Genomic DNA, 25,507 nt, shown 5'->3' with positions numbered 1-25,507 from the left:
TCCAAGAAACATGTCTGCCCTATAGTTTCACATTTATCCATATACACCAAAATTTAGTGACTTTAGAAGAGTTTTCTGTTCCTATTTAAAATGTTAGCACTGAGAGTATGGTCCTGAAAAGTATTCCACGACAACTTTTAGTGGTTCTTACTGTACTCTTATGCTACATCCTCTTCATTTCCAAGTAAAATGGCCCCCAAACCAAAATTAAACCCCCAGAGTCATAGCAGTCAACGATAATGGCATGTACTTCTTTGTGAATAAGGATAGTCATTATTTGTATTATGGAGTATTACAGAATTGTTCTAATTTGTAATCTAGTACCATTTAAGATAATATTTTTTGGCTGGGCACAGTGGCTCACACCTGTAATCCCAGCATTTTGGGAGGCTGAGGTGGGTGGATCACCTGAGGTCAGGAATTGGAGATTAGCCTCGTCTACATGGTGAAACCCATCTCTACTAAAAATACAAAAATAAGCCAGACATGGTGGCACGTGCCTGTAGTCCTAGCTACTCGGAGGCTGAGGCAGGAGAATTGCTTAAACCCAGGAGGCAGTGAGCTGTGATAGTGCCATTATACTCCAACCTGGGTGACAAGAGCGAGACTCCTTCTCAACAACAAAAAAATGTTTTTCTGTGTATCAAAGTGATTTTTTTAGAGGGTAGTTTTCCAAGTATCTTACAATGTTACCCATTTTAAACCAGGCCTCTTTATCAAAATTTTAGAGTATCCCATGAGTATACTGGCAAATCTTTGGAGGGAAAAAAAGCCTTGATTCGTGACATTTGCGAGTTTTAGTGGTGTTAATTTCTCCCACCATGGCCGATTTCAAACTATCAACTGAAACACTGAAAGTGGCATTGGAAGTAGATGCATAGTAGCAGATTACCATTATATAGAATTTCCACCATGCAGAGAGAATAGATGTAAATATCCTCAAAGACAAACACAATAATAAAATGTTGTAAAACAGGAAGTGATGAATTTGAGTCATTATTACCTTTTAGTATGATTTAATTATGTTTACCTAATTTAATTTTTAATGATGCATATGTTTAACTGGCTTACAGAGTTTCTGAAAATAGCGGTTGTTCTCTTGAGCAGGTATGAGTAGACTTGAGTATACCACTTTTCCTTGGGAAAATTTGATTTCTTTACCTTTAAAAACAAAACCCTTTAGAGATAATATCTACCTTCAGGAAAGTGTGTAAAATTCTCACTCTAAATCTAATTCAACCATCCCTCAGTCTCTGTAACTATTTCTAAGATTATTCACTATGAATAGTTACGTAGATTATTTTGCTGTATCTAGGGGAGATTTAGAGGATATAGGCACCAACCTGTTTTCTTCTTTTCATCAGGTTGTTCTGTCTGTCTTATTAAGTCATCTGTTATATTATTCTGTAGTCACTTAATCTCTTTCCTTCCTGTTAACTTGCCTAGCAAGATGACTTGAAACCTATCAAAATGAACATCTTTCCTATGTCAACAACACAACCAAAAAAACAGCAGGCAGGTGGGGAGCGCTGAGTGCACTGAAGTATTGGTAAGACTTTTTTTTTGCTAGATATTCAGCTACTTAAACTGTTTTATTGTTAAGAACAAATTTTCTTTTCCTTTTTCTTTTTTTTCAGGCTGGAGTGCAGTGGTGCGACCTTGGCTCACTGCAGCCTCTGCCTCTGGGGTTCAAGCAGTTCTGCCTCAGCCTCCCAAGTAGCTGGGACTACAGGTGCACACCACCATGCCCAGCTAATTTCTTTTGTATTTTAGTAGAGATGGGGCTTCACCATCTTGCCCAGGCTGGTCTTGAACTCCTGAGTTCAGGCAGTCCACCTGCACCAGCCTCTCAAAGTGCTAGGATTATAGGCGTGAGCTATTGAGCCTGGCCTCGGGGTTTTCTTATTTAAGGTTTTAAATGTAATTAGTTTGATAACAGCTGAAGTCTCCAATGATAAGTCTCAATCTGTTACCCTAATAGTCACCTATTTGTATTCATCATTGATAATTGCAGCTTGCTACTGAATATTTTCACCATTCATTAGTTTATTCTTTAATAAAAATTGTTTTTTTATTATATACACTGTCTAAGACAGTTTTTTTTTCCCAAAAATTTGAACTTTGTATATTAGAGAATCATATATGTTTTGCTTTGGCCTTTTGAATTAAAGATATTTATCATGTAAATAAATTATCAAGATAAAAAGAAAAACTTTCTGTAAACCTTATCTCTGACTATTGCAGAATGGGTGAAAGAAAAGACACCCTAATGAATGAATTGTTATATGGCACTATTAAAAATACACTTAAGGGTTCTTTTGATCATCATGACAGAAAAGGGCTGGTGATTTGAAAACTCAAAACGTTGGGATATTTATTCACTGTTTATGTATTTTGTATTCTTGCTTTTTAAAATCCTATTTTAACTCTTGTCAGTATTGATTAAATGCCTATATTTTGTAAGATTCTATTAGAGGTAGAACTTGGTTAACAAGGGAGTACAAAAAAAGTCAAATCTTAATTAGATGATTTTCTAAAAGAATTAATGGAATTATGGTTAAAGGAGACTATCAGCATGTCTCGATCCACTTACTAATACACTCTAATGTTATCTTAGTTTCATAATACCAAAGACTGTATTTCACAGATAGCTGAGAAACTTTATAACCATTTCTCTTGTGATAGCTATTTGACTAATTTTTTTGTTGTAAATTTATTTTCTTAGAAATTTTCTACGATAGAAAGTTTACAATTTTTTAAAATGCCAGGATAATATTGGTAATTAAGTCTTTAAAGTAGGTCTTTTGTTAAGCCTAATTATAAGCATATCTTATAATTAATGACTGCTGTCATACCACCTGCTCTCTTCTCCCTTGAATCTTATCACATCTATGTTGCTTTGAAATCTGAGAATGCTTTCCACCTCCTAACAACTGATACGCTGCTTGTTCCAGTCAGACATCACATTACTGATTAGGTTAATACTACTTCCTGGGCTTTTTTTCCCCCTATATCTCTAAATGAACCACTTCTGTCTTAGGAATATGACATTACATAAAACAGATACTAAATTAATTAGATTTTATTTTTGAAGAGGTGAGGAAATTATAGAAAAGGTAAGTTGTAGTGTATTGCATGCGTTCCAAATGTAAAAGTTTGATAATATATAAACTATAACTATACCTATGGACAAACAGTTTAAAAAAAATCCACATTTGTATCTCATAGTCTTTTTATAATGTAAGGTTTTTTTCCCCCATATTCTACAGTATAAGACTTAGTTTTTATATTTTATATTGTTTTCCTTGCATCCAGCCTTCTTATTGATATAAATAACTATCTTTTAGGAAGAATTTGAGATATAACTATCATAATTACCTGGTCACATATATTTCTCTTCTATTCTACTATAAAAAAACCTGATGGTTGAGTTCATGGCCTTTTTATCTTTATATCCGCTGTAGTGTCTATAGGGTAAATGTAATTAAATTGAGTTGCTGAATTAGACTGATCCCACTAATTTGCTTCACTTAATCACTCAATGCCTATTACATGTTCTTATCCTTTATATGTTGATCTTTCAAAGGACAGTTTTATTTCTGTCATTTTAAAGTTCCTGGGAGTATCTTCCCATATTCACAACTAGGAATAACAGGGGTGGCAGAGCTAGCTAATTTTGACACTGAATTAGATTCAAATGGGTGAACCAGAAAAGCAGTTTCCCTGGTGACAGTTTTTAAGAAGGGATATTCTGGTACAACAATATGGTTAGTATTGAGGAAATAATAACTTCTTTTACCTAAATAAAAGGTCAGGAAGGCCAAAATATGCTCCTAAATGCTAGTTTTTATTCATTGGTAATGTGTATCAGACTAGTCACGTAAATGTGTGATCAGTTTACTGTCTCCCAGGGTCAATCCATATGTTAAGTAAAATTATATGCAGAAGACCCTTTATCAGTATTTAGTACCACAAAACATTAACTTTTTCATGAACTGAAAATACTCAAAGTAGAGAGAGTGAACTCTTGGAAGAAACAAATTTGGGGCAAAGATACAAAGCCAAGACATTTCAACAGCATGTTCCAGATAAGATAGTAGGCCAAAACGACTTGTGGAACATGGCAGGAGTAGAATATGAGATAAAGCTGGAAAGAAAGGTAGGTAACAAAATGTAGTTTTTGAATGCCAAGTTAAGAAGTTTAGATTATTTTATGTAATAGGGAGTCTTTGGATTTTTAGCTGGAAGGAATGGGGTATTGACGTGCTCTGTTTTGTAAAGATGACAGTAGCAGCAGTAGACTGAAACTGTGGAGTGAGAGTGGAAAGAAATTTTATGATTGATGCAGAAGTAAAATTCAGACTTGCCCAAAATCATAGCTAACTAGTAAATGGTGGAGTCAGAACTCAAATGATCTGACAAAACCACTACACTATCCAGCCTCCACAGTATACACTTACGATCATTTGTGTGTGTCTCTTTGTTAAGAGAGCAAATCATATCTTTTCATTTATGTCCTGTTTCTTAGCATGGTACCTTAAAATAAGAAGTAGTTATTTCATTAGTTCAATCGATAAGTATTTATTGAACACCTAACCTAGCATTATGCTTGGTATGCATATGGTTTACCTCTAGTAAATGTTGCCAGTATTCCCTAGTAATTGTAACCAATTTATACATCCACCAGTTCATGAGAGTTTCTGTTGCTTCACACCCTGGCATCACTTGATATTGTATGTCTTTTTTCATTTTAGCTTTTCTGGTGGATATCACAATGAGGTATGATTTTTTTGTTTTTGTTGTTGTTGCCTTAAGAGTTTTTCAGAATTGAGGTGAAATCCATATAACATAAAATTAACCTTTTAAAAATGAATAATTCAGTAGCATTTAGGACATTTGCAGCGTTGTACAGCCACCACCTCTATCTAGCTCCAAAACATTTCATCACCTCAAAAGCAAACTCTGTACCCATTAAGCAATTGCTTCTCATGGCCCACCTCCACCAGCCCATGACAACTACCAGTCTGCATTTTGTCTCTATGAATTTACCTGTTCTGAAAATTTCATTTAAAGAAAATCATACAGTATGTGACCTTTTATTTCTACCTCCTTTCACTTTTGATGTTCATCCACATTGTAGCTAGTATCAGTCTTTTTATGGCTGAAAAATTTATTGTGTGTGCATATGTGTATATATATGTGTATGTGTGTGTGTGTGTGTGTGTCCGCACACACGTGCGTGTGTATGTGTATATACCACAGTTTGTTTATCCATTCATCCATTGATGAACCTTTGGGCTGTCTCTACCTTTTAGATATTGTAAATGATAGTGCTACAAACATGTGTATGTTTATTTGAGTTCCTGTTTTCAATTGCTTTAAGTATATACCTGAATGGAATTGCTAAGTGATAATGATAATTTTATGTTTAACTTTTTGATGTACCATCCACCTGTTTTTCACAGCAGCCAAACCATTTTATATTCTCACTAGCAATATAAGGATTTTGTTTTCTCCGTATTCTCACCTTCACTTGATACTTTTCACTTTTGTTGCGGTTTTGATTGTTATCACCCTACAGTGTGCAGTGATATCTCACTATCTCACTGTAGTTTTGATTTGCATTCCCCTAATGACAAATGATGTTGAAAATCTTTTCACATGTTTTTTGGCCATTTGTTGTGTACCTTCTTTGAAGAAATGTCCTTTTTTTGAATTGGGTTGTCTTTTTGTTGTTAAGTTTATTATAATTCTGAATACTAGACCCTTATCAGATATATGAATCGTAAATATTTTCTCTTATCCTTTAGGAGGTTTTTCACCATCATAATGTTCTTTCATGTACAAAAGTTTTTAATTTTGATGAAGTTCAGTTTATCGACTTTTATTTTTGTTGTTTGGACTGAGAATGCATTGTCAAATCCAAGAGCGTGAATTTTACCCCTATGTTTTCTTCTGTGAATTTTATGACTTTTCTTATTATATTTAGGTTGTCGATTCATTTTGCATTTTCATTTGTGGTATAAGTTATGGGTCCAGCTTCATTCTATATATTAAGTCTCAGGACCATTTGTTGAAAAGACTGTGTCTTTCTCCATTAAATGGACTTGTCACCTATGTCAAAAACCATTTGATTATATATGCAAGGTTTACTTCTGGCCTCTTTATTCTTTTCTATTGTTCTATATATCTGTCTTCATGCTAGTACCACAATGTTTTGATTACAATAGCTTTGTAGTAAAATTTGAAATCAGAAAGTGTAAATTCTCCAGTTTTGCTGTTTTTCCAAGTTTATTTTTGCTTTTTAGGGTTTCTTGAGATTTCAGTGAATTTTAGCATGAAATTTTTTGTTTCTGAAAAAAATGTCATTGGGATTTTGTTGGATATTGCATTGATGTGCATAGATGTGCATAGTAGTCACATCTTAACAATATTGTTTTCCTTGTGCTAGGAAGCACGTAGTAAGAGAAAAGAAAAGAAAAGAAAATTTAAATATTAAGTCTTCCAATACATGAACATGGGATGTCTTTCCATTTATTTCTGTCTCCTTTAATTTTTTTCAGAAATGTTTTATAATTTTCAGTATACAAGTCCTTTACCTCCTTAGTTAAATTTATTCCTAAGTATTTTATTCTGTTTCATGCTGTTGCAAATGGAATTGTTTTCTTAATTTTCTTTTTTAGATAGTCCTTTGTTAGTGTCTAGAAACCCAGCTATGTTTTATGTATTGATTTTTGTACCTATAATGTTACTGAATTTGTTAATTCCGATAGGTTTTTTTGTGGTAGGTTTTTTAAAGTTTTGTACATATCAGATGATAACTGAACGCAGATTATTTTACTCCTTCCTTCCAATTCGGATGCCTGTTATTTTTTTTTTTTCTTACACAGATGCTCTGGCTAGAACTTCCAGTGCTGTGTTTAAACAGAAGTGGCAAAAGTGGGCATTCTTATCTTGTTCTTGATCTCAAAGGAAAAGTTTTTAGTCTTTTACTATTATTATTATCATTATTATTATACTTTAAGTTCTGGGGTACATGTGCAGATCTTGCAGGATTGTTACATAAGTATACACATGCCATGGTGGTTTGCTGCCTCCATCCCCCCGTCACCTACATTAGGTTTTTAGTTTTTTACAATTGAGTATGATGTTAGCTATGATCTCCATAAATGACCTCTATTATGTTGAGGAAGTTTCTTTCTATTCCTACTTTATTGGGTGTTTTAATTATGATAGGGTGTTGAATTTTGTCAAATGTTTTTCCTGCATCAGTTGAGATGATCATGTGTGGGTTTTTTTTTCCCCCCCATTTTATCTGTTAGTTGTGGTGTATTACATTGAGTGATGTTTCTCATGTTGAACCAACCTTGCATTCCTGGGATAAATCTCACTTTGTCTTAGTGTATAATTGTTTTCATATACTTTTGGATTTGGGTTGCTAATATTTTTTGAAGATTTTTATATCAGTATTTATAAAATATATTGTTCTATAGTTTCCTTTCTCATGGTGTCTTTGTCTGGCTTGGGAATCAGTGTAATACTGCCATCATAAAATGTGTTAGTGAACATTCACTTTTCTTTAGACTTTATGTAATATTTTGAAAAGGACTGAGTTATTTGCATCTCCCCCTTTTTTTCCCCTCTGTAAGTTTTGGCTTATAAGTTTGTCTTTTTTGAAATATGATTTTTTGTTTCGTTGATTCTATTATTTTTCTGTTCTCTGTTTCATTTTTATTATTTCTTTTTGCTTGCTTTGGTCTTTGATCTCCTTTTTGTACTTTCTTCAAGAGTAAAGTCTAAACTTTTATTTTTTTTTTGAGACAGAGTCTCACTCTGTAACCCAGGCTGGAGTGTGATGGCACAGGCTTGACTCACTGCAACCTCTGCCTCCTGAGTAGCTGGGATTGCAGGCCTATGCCACCACGCCCAGCTAATTTTTGTATTTTTAGTAGAGGTGGTGTTTCATGTTGGCTGGGCTGGTTTCGAAATCCTGACCTCAAGTGATCCACCAACCTCAGCCTCCCAAAGAGCTGGGATTACAGGCATGAGCCACCATGCCCAGCCAAGTCTAAATTATTAATTTGAAATAATTACTCTTATCAATTTAGGCTCTTTCTTTCTTTCTTTCTTAATTTCTTTCTTTCTTTCTTTCTTTCTTTCTTTCTTTCTTTCTTTCTTTCTTTCTTTCTTTCCTTCTTTCTCTCTCTCTCTTTCTCTCCTTCACTCTTTCTCTTTCTTTTCTTTTCTTTTCTTTTCTTTCAGATGGAGCCTCGCACTGTCACCCAAGCTGGAGTGCAGTGGGCTGATTTCAGCTCACTGCAACCTCTGACTCTTAGGTTCAAACAATTCTCCTGCCTCAGCCTCCTGAGTAGCTGGGATTACAGGTGTGCACCACCACTCCTGGCTAATTTTTGGTATTTTTAGTAGAAAGAGGGTTTCGCCATGTTGGCAAGGCTGATCTGAAACTCCTGACCTCAGGTGATCCACCTGCCTTGGCCTCCCAAAGGGCTGGGATTACAGGTGTTAGCCACTGTGCCTGGCTGGCATTTACAATTATAAGGTTCGCTTCAAACATTGTTTTCACTGTATTCATACATTTTGATATGTTTTATTTTTATTCTCATTTGTTTCTAAGTGTTTTCAAATTTCCCTTTTGATTTTTCTCTTACTCATTGGTTAACAGTGCTTTTATTTCCACATACTTTTAGTTTTCTAGATTTTCTTCTGTTATTGATTTCTAGCTTCATTTCTTGTGATTAGAGAAGATAATTTGTATGATTTCAGCAATTTTAAATTTACTGACACTTGTTTTGTGGCTTGATATATGTTTTATCCTGGAGAATGTTTCATGTACACTGGAAAAGAATGTGTATTCTGCTGTTGTTATTGGATGGATTGTTCAACAGATGTCTGTTAGATCTGGTTGGTTTATAGTGTGATTCAAATCCTCAGATTTCCTATTTATCTTCTTTCTAGATGTTCTATCCATATTAAAAGTGGGGTTATATTGGGAAAACACTTCAAGAATTTGGTCTGGGCAAAGATTTTTTGGGGGCAAGGCCTCAAAAGCACAGACGACATAAGCAAAAATAGACAAATAGGATTTCAACAAGCTAAAAAGCTTCTGCACAACAAAGTAAACAACAAATTAAAGAGGCAGCTTATCGAATGGTAGAAAATATTTGCAAACTATTTATCTTACAAGGGATTAATAACTAGAATATATAAAAAACTCAACTCAATAGCAAATAATCTGATTTTTAAAATGAGCAAATGATCTGCATAGACGTTTCTCAAAAGAAGGCTTACTAATGGCCAACAAATATATGGAAATAAATGCTCAATATCACTAATCATCAGGGAAATGCAAATCAAAACCACAATGAGATATAATCTGACCCCAGTTATAATGTCTGTTATCCAAAAGACAAAACAAGTGTTGGCAAGGATGTAGAGAAAGGGTAATACTAATAGTTCACTGCTGGTGAGAAAGTTAGTATAACCACTATGGAAAACAGTATGGACATTCTTCAAAAAAACTACAAATAGAGCTACCATATGATCTAGCAATTCATCTGCTGGGTATGTATCCAAAAGAAAGGAAACCAGGATATCAAAGTGATATCTACATGCCCATTTTTGTAACACTACTTGTCACAATAGCCAAGGTACAAAATCAACCTAAGTGTTCATTAGGAGATGAATGGATAAAGAAAATGGTGTGTTTGTCCATATATATATATGGATACACACTCAATGGAATATCATTCAACCATAAAAAAAGTAAAATTCTGTTACAAGCAGTAACATAGATGGAACTAGAGGACATTATATTAAGTTAAATAAGCCATGCACAAAAAGACAAGTATTATATGTTCTCACTCAAATGTGACAGCTAAAAATAAATGCTCAATATCACTAATCATCACAAAGGTAGAATGATAGTTACCAGAGGCTGAGAAAGGTAGGAGGGAGGGATAATGAAGAGAGGTTGGTTAGTGATTGCAAAAATACAGTAAGACAGAAAGAATAAGTTCTAGTGTTTAATGGCATAGTAGAGTTACCATAGTTAACAGTAATTTGTTGTATATTTCACACAGCTAGAAGAGAAGATTTGGAATACTCCCAACCCAAAGAAATGATAAATTTTTCAGGTGATGGATATACTAATTACCCTGATTCAGTACATATATGCATGTATCAAAAGATCACATATGCCCCATAAATATGTACGATTATTATTTATCCATTTAAAAGGAAAATTGGGAGAAAATAAATGATATTTTGAAGTCACAAGAATTGCTTAATTCTAACTGTGGCACATTTTTATGATTACCTTGCTGATTCTTTCCTAGAAGCACACAATCTAGAAGTGACAATGCTTACAACACAATATGAATATAAAAGTAAAATAATGCATATATCCAAATTCACACCTAAGAGAAAAGAAATGAGCTGAACATTGAAGAGTACACAGTCTAGAAGTGACAATGCTTGCAACACAATATGAATGTAAAAGTAAAACATTGCATGCATCCAAAGTGACACCTAAGGAAAAAGAAATTAGCTGAATATTGAAGAGTAAGAGCCAAACAGCTAAAAAAGGGGAAAAGACCTAGGAATAATACATATTTATTTCTGGTAACTATATTATGTGAAAAAAGTATATGTCATTATCATAGAAGCTTCCTATTTGTCCTTGACACCTTCAAGCAGCATTCTTAGTTATTACCTCTCCTATCTAAGCTAGAACTGAAAACATAGTTAAAAAAAAATCCACTTTGGGAGGCAGAGGCGGGTGGATCACGAGGTCAAGAGATCTAGACCATCCTGGTCAACAAGGTGAAACACCGTCTCTACTAAAAATACAAAAGTTAGCTGGGCCTGGTGGCATGCACCTGTAGTCCCAGCTACTCGGGAGGCTGAGGCAGGAGAATTGCTTGAACCCAGGAGGCGGAGATTACAGTGAGCCGAAATCGCACCATTGCACTCCAGCCTGGGTAACAAGAGCGAAACTCCATCTCAAAAAAAAAAAAAAATCCAGTTGCCTTTTATCTTTAATATGGAAATATTTATTTGTGAAATTAAAAGGGAGATAACACTACTTTCATTATTTTGTGTTGTAATATGGGGATGATAGTAGGTGTTGGGAAAATTAAATCAGTTAGTAAATGTAAAACACTTTGATATTTGGCATGTAGTGTTTAATACTAACCTCATTTTGGCTGGCTTTTAAATTTTCTGTTTTCCATCTCACTAATTCTCTTTATAACTATGTCTAATTTGCTTTTATACCTATCTGCTGAATATTATACTTGAATTTTAAAAAGTTTTCATGCTAGAGGCTCTACTTGGTACTTTATCAACTCCTTTTGGTAAATATTTATATTTTTCTAATACCTGTGCATATGTAAATATTTTCATGCTGGTCTTTTATTTCTTTAAACATAGTAACACCTTACCCACAGATACATTCAGCCACAGGAATGGTCCAGATACCTGGACAACCATAATGAGGAAACTTTAAACCTTTTATGTCTTTTTGCTGTGTTAAATGATTTTTGGCAGAGCCCAAAATTGTTTTCTAAAGCAGTTCCAATAAAGTAACAGGTAGCTACCTTCACAGTTAAAAGATGGTGATAATAAGAGCAGTTAATGTTTGTTTATTTTTATTACATGACAGGCATTGTACATGAACTCCCTCAATTCACAGACAGTGTACATGAACTACCTTAATTAAGCTTTACATCAACTATATGAGATAACATTATTATTTCCAATTTACAGATGAGTTAACATGCTTTATATTTTTTACACAAGTTTATCAGTTAGTGATTAATTAAACTTAGAATCAAAAGGAGGTTTATTTGACCCCAGAACTTTTAATCATTATACCAGTCTGCCTTTAATAGGATCAAGGCTGTTGCATTATAAATCTTTCATAACTAAATTTGGTTCAATTATGTATATTCTACTTAGAAATTACAATTTAATCTAGAGCTGGTTAAGGAAATCTGAAGCTCAAATGGTTCTTTTTCCAAAAGTTTCTTTAATTCAGTCAAATTGCCAGAGTGTTTTTTACAAATATTTTCTGCATCAAAATAATTGCCTTGGAACATTTCACAGTCAACAAAAATTGAATTAACATTTTATACTTCTAAGTACCACTAGTTAAGTTTTAGAGCCCAATTTGAAAATGATGTTCTAGGCCAGACACGGTGGTGGCTCATGCCTATAATCCCAGCATTTTGGGAGCCTAAGGTGGGTGGATCGCTTGAAGTCAAGATTTTGAGACCAGTCTGGCCAACATGGTGAAACCCCGTCTGTATTAAAAATATAAAAATTAGGCCAGGCGTGTTGGTTCATGCCTATAATCCCAGCACTTTGGGAGGCCAACACAGATTGCACGGTCAGGAGTTCGAGCCAGCCTGGCCAACATGGCAAAATCCCGTCTCTACTAAAAATACAAAAATTAGCCAAGTGTGGTGGTGCATGCCTATAATCCCCAGCTACTCAGGAGGCTGAGGCAGGAGAATTGCTTGAACCCAGGAGGCAGACAGAGTTTGCAGTGAGCCAAGATCATGCCATTGCACTCCAGTCTGGGTGACAAGAGGAAGACTCCATCACAAAAAAAGTTCTAATTTTTAGGTAATTTATGTAGATATCATAATTAGGAATTTTAGTGTATCATTTATTAACTACTTAAAAGTGACATTTTTTCCCCTCTAGTTTGCTTGATGGAGGGTTAGGATCTATGCAATGGCACAGGAAACAAACAGATTTGCAGTTTATCGTCTTGTTACTCGTGCTACTTGAAAGGACAAACAAAAGCCCCCAAAATAGAGTATATTACCTAGGAAGGCTTTTATGTTTATGTCTACGTAACTATCAAACCCAGATAATCTCTCCTCCATAGAGAAGTTTAAAAATATATGTATATACATGTAAATTTTTTGAGACAGACTTTCACACTGTGTTACCTAGGTAGAGGTGCAGTGGTATGATCTTGGCTCACTGCAGCTAAGCAGTGGCTCCTTCTGTGTGCAAGCAGCCCTCCTGCTGCAGCCTTCTGGATAGCTGGGACTACATGTATGCACCACCATGCCTAATTTTTAAAATTTTTTTGTAGAGACAGGGTTTTTTATGTTGCCCAAGCTGGTATTGAGCCCAGGCTCAATTGATCCTCCCACCTTGATCTCCCAAAGTGTTGGAATTACAGGCATGACTTACTATGCCCAACCAAAAATCTATTATTTTTTTAAAAACAGCCATTTTTCCTCTTAAATGATAGTATCATTAAAACCTATTCTAATGGGGTTGGGAGGGTGGACTATTCTGGATGTATTAGAAAACTAAATATAAAACAAACTGATTTGAAAATCAACATATGTTTCAAAATGATAGGATCAAAAATGCAAAGTTGAATAATAGTTTTTAATTGCAGTATAGTCACTTTACTGCTGTGTCTCTGCCTGAAACTTCTTAGATTGCCATTATTTTCTGTATACTTTTAAAAATCTTAATATTCGTGTCTCCTTACATAACTCAAACCTGTGCAAATGAAATACTGTCCAATAACAGTAAGATTGGGCTAGACACAGTGGCTCATGCCTGTAATCCCAGCACTTTGGGAGCTTGAGGTGGGTGGACTGCTTGAGGCCAGGAGTTCGAGACCAGCCTGGGCAACATGGTGAAACCCCATCTCTATTAAAAATACAAAAAAATTAGCTGAGCATAGTGGTGCATAGCTGTAATCCTAGCTACTTGGTAGGCTGAGTGTATTGGTCTATTTTCATGCTGCTAATAAAAACATACCCGAGACTAGATAATTTATGAAGGAAAGAGATTTGATTGACTTACAGTTCCACATGGCTGGGGAGGCCTCATGATCATAGTGGAAGGCAAAAGAGAAGCAAAGGCACATCTTATAAGGCAGCAGGAAAGAGAGCTTGTGCAGGAAACTCCTATTTATAAAACTATCAGATCTCATGAGAGTTATTCACTACCATGAGAACAATATGGGGGAAACTGCCCCCATGATTCATTTATCTCCACCTCACCCCACTCTTGACACATGGGGATTATTACAATTCAAGATGAGATTTGGGTGGTAACACAGCCAAACCATATCAATGAGGCACAAGAATCACTTGAACCCAGGAGCCAGAGGTTGCAGTGAGCGGAGATCATGCCAGTGTACTCTGGGTGACACAGTGAGAGTTCCTCTAAAAAAACAAAAAGATTGTAATATCATTTCTGAATTTTGAGGTCATTAAGAAAACCTCTAAATAGGCCAGGTACTGTGGCTCACGCCTGTAATCTCAGCACTTTGGGAGGCCGGAGCAAGTGGATCATGAGGTCAGATTGAGACCATCCTAGCTAACACAGTGAAATCCTGTCTCTGCTAAAAGTACAAAAAATTAGCTGGGCTGGGCCTGGTGGCATGCTTCTGTAGTCCCCGCTACTCAGGTGGCTGAGGCAGGAGAATCATTGGAACCTGGGAGGTGGAGGTTGCAGTGAGCCACGATCACGCCACTGCACTCCAGCCTGGATGACAGAGCGAGACTCCATCTCAAAAAAAAAAAAAAAAAAAAAAAAAAGAAAATCTCTAAGTAAATGTACTAATTCAAACTAGAATTTTGATTATTAGAAGTCAGCACTATATTCTTTGATTTGAATAAAAAACTTAGCTCTTCACCTAAAAGCTGGGACTTTACTGAGCTTACAGAATGAGCTAAATAATGTTTCGGATCATCTTACTAATATATACATGTATGTGATGAAAAATACCATTAAGCTTATTCCAGTAATCATACATACTTCCTCCAGTTCCAACTTAAATTTCAATTCATGAGACATTTTTCCTCAATTCCAAATAATATATGTTTCCAAGGATTTTATACCTCTGATGCTAGCTTTTCACTTAATATATACACACCATCCTAGGTATTTAATATTGATACTCTTCATCCACAAGCATACTTTTCGCTGCTTTTTATTTATTCATTCAACTGATAAGAAAGATATTGACTACTATGTGTAAGGTACTGAATTAAGTACAGGGGATACATTTGAGAACATAATGACCCCTGCTCTCATGAAAGTTATATTATCACTAGAGAAACAGGTAGATATTACTCGTTGTTCCCAATTTTTGAGATTATATATATTCTTCATCAGAACATTCATTGACAGTTTTTGATAATTGGACTATTAATCTTAGAGACAATCCGTAATTTTGGGAAGGCAGAGGTGGAATTTTCCCACAAACTGTACTCCTTCATCCTCTATTCATCCTCCATATTTACTCCTGCCAGTTCATTTGTGCCTCATTTCATTTCATTCTATCCTGAGGACTTCTCAATTTACATCTTTAAAACCTGTCACCTTATCTTTATAGCTGTCTACAGGACCTTGCCATAAGATGGCATTCAATGTACCTGAAATTCAACATAGATAAAACTGAACTTAATTCTCCCAACTTTCTTATATCTGTACTTGTACCTTATTTTGACAATACCATAAACTCAGAATTATATATCCTTTTTTTTAAACTTCTTACTGTTTTACAAGTCCAATTTATCCTGGTGTTATCTCTCTGTTTTCATCTCTTTCTTTGAAATCCCTCAGTGTTACCATCCTAGTCCAGTCTCTTATCTCATGCCTCCTAATACTTTGAATATTATCCTATCAGTTCATACTATTTGCTTCTCTCACATTAGGTCTTTTAAACACTATTTCATTGGGGAGCCCCTCTTTCATAAAATATTTTCTTACAAACTTATCCTACAATGATCTTTCCCCTATCTGATTTCTAGTAGCACATTTCTGTGCCACTTAATCTTATATTTGGTTGTATAATACTTTACATTATCTAATATTTTGTTGGTTATAATTTTTTAAATAAAGTTATCATCTAACTGCTGGTGGAAAACATTGTGAGTAGGTGGTACAGTGATATATAAGACATATTCAATTTTGTCCTGAATGTTAGCTAACATTTATTAAGTGACTACTATGTGCCTGGTACTGTTCTGTGCACTTCATATGTATTAATTCATTTGATTCTCACAGCAACTCCATTTGGTAGATGTTGTTATTTTTCTCATTTTACACAGGAGAAAACTGAGAGGCAAGGCAACTTTTCCCAAACTACTTAGCTAATAAATGACATAGCCATGATTCACACCCACTTCACTGGCTTCAGAACTCATGCTCTTAACCACTGACACTATATCATCTAGTTAAAAAGGTTAGACAAAGAGCTAAATAAGCATGTTTTGAGGTGCACTTTGTGAGAGGTTTAAAGTACTATTACAGTTTAGCAGATGGCAAGATTACTTCCACCTAGGAAAAAAAAAAAAGATTTTTATGAAAGACTTAGAAGTGGGGTGGGGAAAACATTCCAGACACTGAGGAATAAATCACTCTTGAGACAGAACTGCTCAAAGCATATTAACAGGGCCAGTGAGTAATTTAGTTCAGCTGGGTCAAAGGATACTTGGAATGATAAAGAGAAAACATGTTTGTAAAAGTAGGTTGCAGCCAAATCATAGATCTTGAAGGAGAAGTTGAACTATTAAAATCATTTAGGCAGTGAAGTGATATTGTCTATGTATTAGAAACATTTCACTGCAAAAGTATACAAAATCAAAGGGAAGAGAAGTACAATTAGAAGATTTTTGCAATCATCTTAGTAAGAGATAAATTCCTGAATTTAGTGGCTAATAGAAATAGAGACCAGAAGAGAGACTGGACAAATCTTGAATGTTCAGGATTCAAGAAGTCAATTGACTGGATAATGCAATAAGGGGGAGGAAGAAGTAAAAATGCCTACTTGCTGATTGGAGGAGAGAGGTACACTTAACAAAAATATGGGGCACAGTTAGGAGGTGATAGTTTGGCAGACAGAATGATATGTAATCAGTTTGGGATGTGCCAAGTTTATGATACAAGTAGGACATACATCAGGAAATATTCAGCAGATAATTGTTAATGTAGAATTTAAGGAATCAGAACTAGAGGCCAGGTGTGGTGGCTCACACCTGCAATCCCAGCAGTTTGGGAGACCAAGGCAGGTGGATCACAAGGTCAAGAGATTAAGACCATCCTGACCAACATGGTGAAACCCCATCTCTACTAAAAAATACAAAAATTAGCTGGGCGTGGTGGCGCATGCCTGTAGTCCCAGCTACTCAGAAGGCTGAGGCAGGAGAATCACTTGAACCTGGGAGGCAGAGGTTGCAGTGAGTGCGATAATGCCACTGCACTCCAGCCTGGGCAACAGAGCAAAACTCTGTCTCAAAAAAAAAGAAAGAAATCAGAGCTAGAGATGTAACTGCTGGGGACCTTGACATACATTGGATAGCTAAAATCAGGGAAGCACATAGAAGAAAAACATCTAGGAGAGAAACTGAGGAATCAGAACCAGAAAAGGAATATTCCCAAAGTAAGGAGAACCAGATTACTGTTGATTAAAATAGGAAATGAAAAAGTGGAATGTTGCAGAGGTAAAACAGATATGGCAAAACGTCAGCAGTTATAAAATCTAGACTTAAATAAATGGAAAAGTATCTTATATTCATGGATTGGAAGACTTAATGTTATTAAAATGACAGTACTACCCAGGGCAATCATATTCACTGCAGACCCCATCAAAATTGATCTCAAGGGATCCACAAGAAAAAAAAAAAACTTGAACAAGAACAGAGTTGGAGAACTCATACTTCCTGATTTTGCACCTTACTACAAAGCTACAGTACTGGCACATGGATGGATGTATGGACCAGTGAAATAAAATAGAGAGCCTAGTTATAAATCCTTGCATATGTGGTCAAATACGTTCAACAAGGCTGCCAAGATCATTCAGTGTGGAAGAGACGGTCTTTTCCACAAATGGTGGTGGGGAAACTGAATATCCTCTTACAAAAGAGTGTAGTTGGACTATTACCATAAACTATCTAGAAAAGTTTACAAAAATGGGTCAAAGATATTAATATAAGAGCTAAAATTATAAAATTACTGGAAGAAAACGTAGAAGGAAAGCTTCTTGACATTGCAGTTGGCAAGTTTTCTTGGATACTGCAAATACTTGGGTTGGACAGCAAAAGCTTGGGCAACAAAAGAAAAACAAATAGATAACTTAGACTTCATCAAAATTAAAAATTTTTGTATATCAAAGGATACCATGAAGAGAGTAAAAATGGACAGCCACAGTGTCTCACACCTATAATCCTAACACTTCGGGAGGCTGAGGCTGGGGAGTGCTTGAGCCCAGAAGTTCAAAACCAGCCTGGGCAACATAGTGAGACCCCTGTCTCTAAAATAAAACAAGGAGAGAGAGTAAAAATGAAACCCACAGAATGGGAGAAAGTATTTGCATATATGATATCTTTTCTTTTCTTTTTTTTTTTGAGACAATCTCACTGTTGTCACCCAGGCTGGAGTGCAGTGGCATGATCTCAGCTCACTGCAACCTCAGCCTCCCAAGTTCAAGCCAGTCTCCCACCTCAGCCTCCTGAGAAGCTGAGACTACAGGAACCCACCACCACGCCCAGGTAATTTTTGTATTTTTAGGAGAGATGGGGTTTTGCCATATGGCCACGCTCATCTTGAATTCCTGACCTCCAGTGACCTGCCCACCTCAGCCTCCCACAGCTTTGGGATTGCAGGTGTGAGCCATTGCACCTGGTCGATATATTTTCTATCATCTATCTGATAAGGGATTAATATCCACAATATGTGAAGTAGTCCAACTCAATAACAACAACAAAACTTAGTTGAAAGATGAGCAAAGGATTTTAGTAGACATTTCTTCAAAAAAGATTTACTGTAAGTAAGCACATGAAAAGACATTCATGGAGGAAATGAAAATCAAAACCACAGAAGATAGCACTGCAAACCCACTAGAATTGCTATAACAATAGCAACAGAAAATAAGAAATGTGAAGGCATGGAGAAAATTGAATCCTTGTACGTTGCTAGTGAGAATGTAAAATATCTCAGCTGCTTTTTAAAATAAGTTGGTGGTTCCTTAAAAAGAAACATGGTAGAGTTACCATGTGACCCAGCAATTCTGCTCATAGGTATACATACAAAGGAATTGGAAATGAATGCTAAACAAATAACACATGCAGTCATGTTCAGAGCAGCATCATTCATTCACAATAGCCAAGAAGTGGAAAGAGCCCAGATGTTCATCACTAGATTGACTAACTATGTTACATATGTACAACGGAACATTATTCAGTCATAAAACAGACTGGTACATGCTACACTGGGATTGAACACTGAAACATTATGCTAAGTGAAAGAAATCAGAAGCAAAGTATCACATATTATATAATTCCATGTTTATGACATTTCCAGAATAAGTAAATCCATAGACACACGATGCAAATATGTGTTTTCTAGAGACTAGAGACAGGGAGAGATGGGGGTTATTGTTTAATGAGTATAGAGCTTCAGTTTGGGATGATGAAAAGGTTCTAGAGATGGAAAGTGGTGATGGTTTGTACAGCAATATGAATGTACTTAATGCCACTGAATGGTGCACTTAAAATTATATACTTTAAAATAGTTGACCAGGTGCAGTGGCTGACACCTGTAATCCCTGCACTTTGGGAGGCCAAGGCAGGTGGATCACCTGGGGTCAGGAGTTCAAGACCAACCTGGCCAACATGATGAAACCCCGTCTCTACTAAAAATACAAAAAGCGAAGCATGGTGGCAGGCACCTGTAATCCCAGCTACTGGGGAGGCCTGAGGCAGGAAAATCACTTGAACCCGCAAGGCAGAGGTTGCAGTGAGCTGAGATCATGCCTCTGCACTCCATCCTGGGCAACAAGAGTGAAACTTCATCTCAAAAATAACAACAATAATAATAAATTTTTAAAAAGTAAAATGCTTGGCTGGGTGTGATGGCTCATACCTATAATCCCAGCACTTTGGGAGGCCGAGGCAGGCAGATAATGAGATCAGGAGATGGAGACCATCCTGGCCAACATGGTGAAACCCCATCTCTACTAAAAATAGAAAAAAAAAAATTAGCTGGGCCTGGTGGTGCACGCCTATAGTCCCAGCTACTCGGGAGGCTGAGGCAGGAGAACTTCTTGAACCCAGGAGGCAGAGATTGCAGTGAGCCGAGATCGCACCACTGCACTACAGCCTGGGTGACAGTGGGAGACTCCAAAAAAAAAGGGGGGGTGGGGGAAATAGTTAAAACGGCAAATTTTATGTTATATATAATTTACCGCGATTAAAAAATAAAAGAATAAGGGCAGGTTTGTGACACTCCTGTGAACTGGGTGGGAATTGAGAGCTGGATGGGAGCAATGTGGCTGACCCAGGCTGGTAGGAAACAGAAAGGTAAGACTTCCATCACCTTTCATGTCCCTCCAGAGGACTAGAAGTTCAGTAACCCAGGGTGACATTTGTTAAATACTATTATTTTCTAGGGCCTTAATACATGTCTTCAACTTATACCTTGCTTCGTGTACTCAGCTGTATTTCCACCATCCTGTGTTGCTGAACTTTTCCTGTTTTGAGACACTAGTACTCTGTTGTTTATCACGTTTGTATATCTGTAAATAATATTTATAGAACTCTGACACTTCAGCTGCATTTAGCATTGAGAACAAAGTCTGTCTGAAATCCCTCTCTCAAATACAGTTCTCTTCTTGCCTAGCCTAGTTTTGGTGTGGGATATGACAGCTTCTCTTAATACGGCTACTGTTTTTGAATGGAAGGTTTGGTATTCCTTCAGAAAAGCAAGTGAATTTAGTCTGTATGGTTATGTGCCAGAAGAACTTTTTAGAGGTAAATTCCTGCCTCTCTCATAATGCCCAGAATCTTCCTGTTTCTCTCTGTCATTTATTCTGCTAATCAACCAGTTATTCAATCAATTATTGTAAGCCTGCTGTGTATCAGGCACAGTGTATGCTATGATACTCAGGAATTTGTCCATATGTTTTTACCTGTTGATACGTTTATTGTATCCAGCTTTTATTCTCAAGTATTGAAACACATGAAAGAGTAACAATGCACTTAATTTTTTTATTATTATTCAAACTAAAAGAACTATAGACTGCTATGGTTTATTTTAAGCTTGTCCAAACCATGGTGCCCACCAGCTGCATGCGACCCAAGACAGCTTTGAATGTGGCGCAACATGAATTTGTAAACTTTCTTCAAACATTATGAGATTTTTTTTTTTTTTACATTTTTTTTTTTAAGCTCATCAGCTATTGTTACCGTTAGTGTACTTTATGTGTGGCCCAAGACAACTCTTCTTCCAGTGTGCCCCAGGGAAGCCAAAAGATTAGACACCCTGGGTTTATATGTAAATAAAAAGCATATCAGAAGCCAGAAATTTTAAGACATAGAAGGGAATACAGAAGAAGAAAATATGACAATAACTTTTTATTGAGAGTAAGGAAAATATACATCAGTGGTAGAAAAATCAGACCAAATGTTAAGTTAGGAAATAAAACCCGCTCTATGTAAAAATGTAGTTAAATAGGTGAGTGCACATATATGAGCATAGTCAACAGTGTCATGCTGTGATTTGAACCCGGTAGGAGATTGGTTTCTACGCTTTTGACATCACTTTCCCCATCCCATCCTAGGAACCACCTTACAGATGTGTTCCACTGGTCATAAGGAAATTTGGTTAACACAGGAACATTTTTTGCCTTTACCAAAAAGCAGCTATTAAGCTTACAATTCATCTAAGTTTTAGTTTTCTCCTAAAAAGCTCCTCTAATAGATTTTGCTTGTGATTTTGCGGATTTCAGTTCAAATTTCTTTGAACTGGCAGAGATTAATAAAGACCTAAATAACACCTATTTTTTTAAATTGTCATGATTTACAAATTATTCCTCTTTATTATGTCTTCCCTACCTGCATTCTTATCTCTTTTCTGTAAATTACACAGACCTTCTCTTGTTAGTGGCTAATATTTGAAACTACCGACCATGGTAGTTTTTTCAATTTAACATGTATTAATATTTTCTGTGTACCTGGTTTATATCTAGGACTTTGATACTAGATAATATAACAAAACTGGAAAGAAAATTATTTTCCAGAATAAAAATCATTTATCCTGATCTTTAGAATTTCAAGCCTTGTCATGACTGTTCTGACACCTAAAATTGTAATCCTACCTTAATTTTATGAAACTATTCAGAGGTATCCCACTTCAACAATTTGGCTTGATATATTTTTTATACCTAACTACTTATACATAACTGTGATACAATATATATGTGCCCATTTTCAGTCACAGTTTAACACTTGTATTTCTAACCCAAAAAGCTGAGTGGATTATTGGGCTAAAATTGTTAAAGTCTTACTCTGGCTCAGACATTGATTACCTCATGAACTTAAGAAAGTTTTCTGGCCAGGCGCAGTGGCTCACGCCTATAATCCCAGCACTGTGGGAGGCCGAGGCGGGTGGATCACAAGGTCAAGAGATCGAGACCATCCTGGTCAACAGGGTGAAACCCTGTCTCTATTAAAAATACAAAAAACTAGCTGGGCATGGTGGTACGCACCTGTAGTCCCAGCTACTCAGGAGACACAAGAGGCTGAGGCAGGAGAATTGCTTGAACTCAGAAGGCGGAGGTTGCGGTGAGCCAAGATCGTGCCATTGCACTCCAGTCTGGGTAACAACAGTGAAACTCCATCTAAAAAAAAAAAAAAAATTTTCTCAAGATGGTCTCCATTTATTTATTTAATTTATTTTATTAGGTTTTTTTTTTGAGAGGGAGTCTCACTCTGCTGACAGGCTGGAGTGCAGTGGTGGGATCTCTGCTCACCGCAACCTCCGCCTCCTTGGTTCAAGTGATTCTTCTTCCTCAGCCTCCTGAGTAGCTGGGACTACAGGCATGTGCCACCATATCCAGCCGATTTTTGTATTTTTAGTAGAGATGGGGTTTCAACATGTTGTCCAGGATGGTCTTGATCTCTTGACCTCGTGATCTGCCCACCTCAGCCTCCCAAAGTGCTGAGATTACAGGTATGAGCCACCACGCCCGGCCTATTTTTCTTTTTTTTTTGAGTCAGCGTCTCGCTCTTTCACCCAGGCTGGAGTGCAGTGGCACCGTCTCAGCTCACTGCAACCTCCACCTCCTGGATTCAAGCGATTCTCCTGCCTCAGCCTCTTGTGTACCTGGGATTACAGGCATGCACCACCATACCCAGCTAATTTTTGTATTTTTAGTAGAGATGGGGTTTCACCATATTGGCCAGGCTGGTCTTGGACTCCTGACCTCAAGTGATTCACCTGCCTCCGCCTCCCAAAGTTCTGGGATTACAGGTTTGAGCCACTCTGCCCAGCCGATTGTCTCCAATTATTGAAATGAGTGTAAAAGAATATAACAAAACTAAACATAACTAAAAATGTTACCCTTCATGCTTTCAAAATGGTAGATTCCAGTGTACCAGTTTAGTCTCAGGTTTTTTTTCCCTGAATAGGGTAATACAGAAAATATTCTGCCTGGCTGGGCATGGTGGCTCATGCCTGTAATCCAAGCACTTTGGAGGCCAAGGTGGGTGGATCACCTGAGGTCGAGTGTTAAAGACCAGCCTGACCAACATGGTGAAACCCCGTCTTTAAAAAAAAAAAAAATGTAAAAATTAAAAAAAATTAAAAAAAAAAATATTCTGCCTAAAGACAGAATATTTGTTCCCTTGAGGTCGCATTTAATTTTAAGAGCTATAAATCTATAAACTAAAATGTCCCTTGAGATGTAAAAGTATCTATTTGGTAGACTTCTAACTGTAAAGCAAGAAGTCTTCATTCTGAGTGTCATGAATCCTAGGAGAAATATGTAATTATTGTCATTTCTCACTTATGTGTGAGTTATACATGTCTGTTAATATATATAGAATTTATTTTCCTACCTCCAGAGTGGCCTGGTAGGCTTCCCATCGATTTGCTTATGGGTTCTTCTATTTGTCCTCAAAATACTCATTCAGCAGTTATTCATTGACTTTATAATGTGTTTCCTGGCATTAAGAATATATAAGTGAGAGGCATAGTCCCAAAACTTTAGGAGATTATAATCTATAGAGGAAAACAGTTATGTAAAGAAGCCATCATAATATAATTCGGTAATTTTAATAAAACTATATACCTATATATATATTGCACTTTTTCTACAATTCCTGGCTCATAACTCGTATAGATCTTGTTAGAGTCTTTTGTTACAATATTGAGGGCAAGAGCAGCCTTCAGGAAACAAAATCTCTCTCTCTGACCTCCTGCCCTCCTTTCACCTGCCCAAACCAGAACTGTCTGATTGTGAGTCATAAGATTCTCATTCCAGAGAAGGTCCTGCCCCATACTCTAGAGGAAGGAATGCTGCACAGAGAGACCAAGAAGATTCTGAACAGACAAGCCTGGCTGGGTTTCCCTACTCTTATTAGTATGAGACCTTTTTGTCCAGTCACATTTTTTACATGGTTGTCAATCTTGTCTACATAATGAGGCCTCCATAAAAACTCACAAGGATAGGGTTCAGAGGTCTTCAGGATAGCTGAACATGTGGAGGTTCCTGGAGGGTGGTGTGCCCAGAAAGGATATGGAAGCTCTGCCTCCCTTCACCCATCCCTTACCTTAAATATCTTTTCACCTGTATCTTTTGTAATATCTTTTAAAATAAACCGCTAAAACATATTTCCCTGAGTTGTGTGAGCCACTCCAGCAAATTATTTAAACCCAAAGAGGAGGTCATGGAACCCCAACTGGAAACCAGTTGGTCAAAAGTTCTGGAGGCCCAGAGTTCCACTGGGTTGGGGGTCTGGTAGGGAGTCTTGGGGACTGGATCCAGAGTCCTATGGGATCTGACACTGTCTCCAGATAGATAGGGTCAGAATTGAATTGGTGGACACCCAGTTGATATCTCCTGTAGAATTGATTGCTTGCTTGCTGGTGAGAGAAATCCCCACATATCATAGGGTCACAGAAGCCTTCTTTTGTATTAATTGTTTTTTTGCTTGTGTGAAAGTAAACGAAAAACAGTTTGAGAGTTTTCCCAGGTGTATACCCAAGAGAAATCAAAGATACCTTCACACAGAAACCTGCACATGAATGTTTACAGCAGCATTATTTATAATAATCAAAAAGTTGAAACAACCCAAATGTCCATCAAATGGGCAACACAGACAAAATGTAGTCTCTCCCCCCATGCAATAGAATATTTTTAGCAGTAAGAAGAAATGAAGTACTGACATGTCCTACTACATGGACCTTGAAAACTTTATGCTAAGTAAAAGACTACGTATTACATGATTCCATTTATATGAAATGCCCAGAAGAGGGAAATCTGTAGAGACAGAAAGTAAATTAGTGGTTGTCTAGGGCTGAAGTAGTTAGGACAAATGAAGGGTGACTGCTAAAGGATAAGAAGTATCTTTTCAGAATGATGAAAATGCTTCAAAATTGTGCACAACTCTTACTGACAATATAATTTAATTAACATATTCACCGTAAGTGCCCAGGAACT

The 25,507-nt window shown here is 36.5% G+C and overlaps 1 protein-coding gene and 1 long non-coding RNA gene across 2 annotated transcripts in view; one reads left to right on the top strand and one right to left on the bottom strand.

Annotated features, from left to right (window-relative positions):
* The window catches only part of DNAJC1 (DnaJ heat shock protein family (Hsp40) member C1), a 238,681-nt gene that overhangs the window by 163,696 nt on the left and 49,478 nt on the right, over positions 1 to 25,507 (top strand). The window lies entirely within an intron of this gene.
* Positions 22,548 to 24,299, bottom strand: LOC128928303 (uncharacterized). Its single transcript, XR_008473170.2, has 3 exons — positions 24,137 to 24,299; positions 23,904 to 24,008; positions 22,548 to 22,684 (listed from the first exon to the last, which is right to left on the bottom strand). It is a non-coding gene; the product is annotated as an uncharacterized LOC128928303 (long non-coding RNA).

The sequence above is a fragment of the Callithrix jacchus genome, chromosome 7, assembly GCF_049354715.1.
Source record: "Callithrix jacchus isolate 240 chromosome 7, calJac240_pri, whole genome shotgun sequence".
NCBI classification, from domain to species: Eukaryota; Metazoa; Chordata; class Mammalia; order Primates; family Cebidae; genus Callithrix; species Callithrix jacchus.
Note: the sequence above shows the minus strand (reverse complement) of the source record. Positions and strands in the feature narration are given on the sequence as shown.